The sequence below is a fragment of the Bison bison genome, unplaced genomic scaffold (assembly GCF_000754665.1).
Source record: "Bison bison bison isolate TAMUID 2011002044 unplaced genomic scaffold, Bison_UMD1.0 scf7180017864381, whole genome shotgun sequence".
Classification (NCBI taxonomy): Eukaryota; Metazoa; Chordata; class Mammalia; order Artiodactyla; family Bovidae; genus Bison; species Bison bison.
In genome coordinates this window covers 503,384-507,957 of record NW_011494953.1, presented here as the reverse complement: position 1 = coordinate 507,957, position 4,574 = coordinate 503,384, and the positions used below count along the sequence as shown (strand labels likewise).

At 40.2% G+C, this 4,574-nt stretch overlaps 1 long non-coding RNA gene across 1 annotated transcript; it reads left to right on the top strand.

The window, feature by feature from the left end:
* Positions 1-1,303: 1,303 nt before the first annotated feature.
* On the top strand, positions 1,304-2,519 carry LOC105001267. The gene is made up of 2 exons (XR_826844.1): positions 1,304-1,341; positions 1,986-2,519. It is a non-coding gene; the product is annotated as an uncharacterized LOC105001267 (long non-coding RNA).
* Positions 2,520-4,574: the final 2,055 nt, after the last annotated feature.

Sequence of the window (4,574 nt, the reverse complement as noted above, 5' to 3'; positions counted from 1 at the left end):
GGGAAAGATTGAAGCAGGAGGAAAGGGAATGATAGAAGATGAGATATTTGGATGGCATCACCAACTCGATGGACATGAGTATGAGCAAGTTCTGGGAGGTGGTGATGGACAGGGAAGTCTGGGGTACTGCAGTTTCATGGGGTCACAAAGAGTCAGACATGACTGAGTGACTGGACTGAACTGAACTGAACTGAACTGATAGCCAAGGTACTCAAGTTTTCCCCTGAAAGGCATAGTAAATATTATCTGAAGTGTTACTGTCGGTCAACAAATTACACTAATAAATTATCAATGGGTTCTATGTCACCCCTATTTTATTCATTTAAGAAAAAATACCCATGGATTGAATGGCTGAATCGATTCATGGAGGTTCATCCCCTGAGTGTACTAAGAATGTCTGAAAACACACTAAGTGTCACTTAAAATAAAGGACCTGATCGAGTCAATTGAATTAACTGTTGTAGGGAAAAGAAGTGCAAGATATTTAGGGAGTATTAGTGGGAAAGCTTCTAAATGCATATAGCCCAGACACTGAGTTCATTTTGAAGATAATGAGAGGAGAGGAATTTGGGTTTCTAGTAGACCATAAATGATTCAGATCATGGGTCTGCAGAGTTCAGATCAGTGCATAAACCTGCAAAAGTAGAGCTTCAGGAAGGGACCAGAGCTTGTGATTTATGTTCTAAGAAACTGAGGGATCACGTTGTCCTGTTCAAGTCCGTGTATGGAGCCATGTGAAAGCACATCTGACATGAGACTGCTTGCACTTAAAAATCAAGGTACATTTTGTGGCCAGGTTTAAGTTACTTATATGTCAAGAGTAGTATATGGTACAAGGCGAGTTTAGAAAAGCTGGAGGTAGGAGATAAAATACGTGCAGTTAGGAAACTCTGGTCTCTGTCATCAATGGAAAAAAAGCTGGGTGCTGACACAAGAAATGGAATGGGGTAGTAAGTTTTATGTACCAATGCTTGGGGAGCTGGCAAGAGGGGGAAGCAACATTTCTAACTATGGAAGAATAGCACCATTCTCAAGCATTCCTCATATTTCCTATGGCGCAAACACAGGTAGAGGAAGTATGAGACAAAGTCTAAATGAATCACTCTGTAATTCCTCACTGAAGGGTGAGCAAGTCCACGGACAAGGGAACTGTGTGATACCTGTATGACTGGGGCATTGATTTTTGAGATTGCAAGCACGTGGAATTTGGGGTGGGAAACAAGTGCATCATGCCAGTCCTGGGGTATCCCCCCTGGGTGGAGCCGCCTGGTCCTTATAAAAGGAATCTCCATCACAGTGCTGTCATTGTCGTGACGGTCATAGGTCTTCTTTGAGCCTCTGGTGAGCACAACTCTTAAGAGATCTTTATGGAACTTGGGTGTTGGGATTAATCCAGGGGTAGAAGTGGCTTTAATTGAAGCAATTAGAGCTCTGTATGGGAAAAAGAAGATAATGAGGATTTAGGGGTAAATTTTTGGTATTTGGTCATGAATGCAGTCTTAAATGTGAGGAGATAATGGAGTCAGAGGCACAGTCTTAACCTGAGAGACAGTAAGATACTGTGCTACAGCACAGCACACATTAGTTCCAAATGCACACTTCTCAGCATCCAATTCTCCTCAGAAGCCCACAGTCAGGTCAGCTTGGCCAGCAACCAAGACCTCATGGGAGAAATAAGTAGAGATTTGTTTGGGGATTGGCTACATGTTTATTATCCAGCTTATACTTCAGAGTATGTTTGTATTCATACAACACCTTGTAGGTAATTTTGTTTGAGAAAGTGGTAGAAGCAAAGTTTAATCAGAAAAGACTAACATCTGAGGGCAAGAGATACTAAAAATGAAGGGTGAAGTAGCTCTGAAAAAACATAAAGTCTGCATTAGGAATCCAGAAGAGTCCTTAGTGATGGGAGGGTTGTTGGTACAGCTAAATGTTCTACCAATCAGACTCATAGGTATTAAGAAAGTTGTCTGTTTGTATTTCAGATTCCTTGAGACCCAGGAAGGATGTCTCACCACCAGCATCCTCATCCCCATCCGCATCAGCATCAGCATCAGCATCACCATCAGTGCAAGGAGCCCTGCCATCCACCTCCAAAAGTGTGCCCACCCAAGTGCCATGAGCCTTGCCCACCTCATCCATGCCCACCTCCACTGAGCCAGAAGAAATGCCCTCCAGGTCCACCATGCCCACCATGTGAGCAGAAGTGTCCACCCAAGTGGAAGTAACAGCACCAGATTTCATCTGGACCAAGGAACAAGATCCTGGCTCTTCCATTTCCTCCCTTTGGCCATGGGGACAGACTGCATCTTCCTTAATCTCCCTCCTCAACCGACAGCAGACAGAGGAAAGGCGTGCTGCCTGAAGCTGACACCACGTTGTTGGAAGAAGAGCAGCAGGATCATCGATTGTACTCTCTGTGCCATGTGCCCATCTGTAATCCCTGTTGTGATATCTACCCCATGAGCAACTAGTGGGTCTATTCCTTTGCTTCTCCAATAAAGCATATTCATAGCCCATTATGTATTTTTCTTTCTTTTTTTTTTTGCATATAGTGTATTTCCTCTCTTCTGTCAGCTACATGTATTCTTCTGAGCATTCCTTTTCCTTCCCTTTGGATTATCAGAATTAGACTTTTCCATCATTGAGTTCAGCTTTATCTCAAATATGTCTTTTGCACTGGATCCATCAAAGAATTCCTTCATTGGTTTCTGACTTGTTTCTATCTTTCTATCTTGAAGACCCTGAAAAGAATTGAATTCTCTCAGTCTCAGGTCCCTTATTTGTAAAACCCGTAGGCAAGAATCTATTCAATTCCATGTACTCATAGAAATTAATTTATTCACAAATGTTTCCCCATTATTAACACATGCCAAGCAGTCTCTTATGTGCTAGGGACATGAGGATGCTGCCCAAAGTCCTTTTTCCATCAAAACTTTTGCAGGAATTTTGCACACACACACACGTGCACATACAAGGCAAATTATAATGATGCAGGGGGAATGTTAGAGACAACTGTGTAGAAAAGCTCTTCCAAAGTGCCTTTTAGGGCAAAGACTTGAGTGAAGAGATGAGTGAGCCTTGAGTATCTGGGGTACACGTACCTGTGAGAGGAGATGGTGAGTGCTGAGGCAGGGCAGAGTAACTGCAGGGAGAACAGTCATCAGAGAGACAATGTCTCCAAACGGGGCTGAAGGCATTGGATCTCAAAGATGTATCAAAGATTTTAATAATTCATTCACAGTTTTCTAGTCATACTATACTGAAGTTCAGAGTCTCAACTTTCTATGTAATTCTCTACTATCACATCTGTTTTCTTTTAACTGAAAGTACATATGATCCTTTGAAGACTTTTTTTCTTAATGGTTAAAAGGGCTGAGGAATATATTAATTCTTTGGCAAAAATAATGTATTTCATGAGAGTGACTATATGAAAAGCAGGTCTATTATTAAACATGTTCTCATATTAGAGGGAAGTTGACTCCATTAATTTCCATCACCTTATAGGTAAAAAATGCGTAAAGAATTTTACTGTTGTTGTGCTTCCAACACTAAGAAGAAGTGATTTTATTTTCAGGAGGGTTGACTTTGTACTCTTGAACAGGGCTCTGGCCTAATATTATTGACATGATTCCCTCCCCAATTTTGTCTTGAAGAAAAACAAGAAAAAAGAAACCAAAAATAAAATTTTGTATGATTTTAGGAGAACATGATCAACATAATCAGAAAGTTCATAAACATTTGCTATATGAATGGGTAATTATAGATTGATCTCTTTATTGTCAAGAAACATGAAGATAAGAAAAAAACATTACCAACCCTTCAAAAGACCCACGTTTCCTAAATAAATTGCATCTCATACCTTCTCCACTAGAAATGATCACAATCATGTTTCTGAGATCACAGATCCTATAGCCAGCCTTCCTGAGTTCACTTCATGGTTCCTCTAAGTAAAAACTGTTAATTATCTTGGGTAATTTGCTTAAGGTCTCTGTGTCTCATTTTAAGGTCTGATTTTCTTCACTTTAAAAGTAGGAATAATAATAGTACTCATTTTATAGGTTAGTTGTGAGACTTACATTTATACGTATATATAAAGCACTTAGAACTGTGTCAGCACACAGAAAGCACAATGAGGATCAGATGTTACTGGGAGTGCATCAGAACTGCTCAGCCCATGAGCATACTTTGTCAGTGTGGTTACTTTTTAATCTATGAATTTAATGCCTTGGCCCCTATGCCACTTAAAGAAGCAGTACTTTTCTCATTACAGTTGTGATAATCTTATAGTTTGCAGCATATTTAGCCTATGTCTTTCCTGTATTAGATTTTTGCTTTGGCATCTTAAGTTGTTTGCTCTTCCCACTCCTCTATCTTCTTTGTCTCTTCTTCCTGTTCCTCTTCCTCATTCTTTTGGGAATTTACAGTCTGCTGGCACAGCAAGTTGTGTGTTCTTTCAAGCTTATGAGGGACAATTGTTGGACAACGCTACAAATCCGGACTTGATTAATTGTTGGTGGATTGTCTGGACTTGAGAAAGTGATTTAAAATGTTAATAACTAAGATTAATTTAA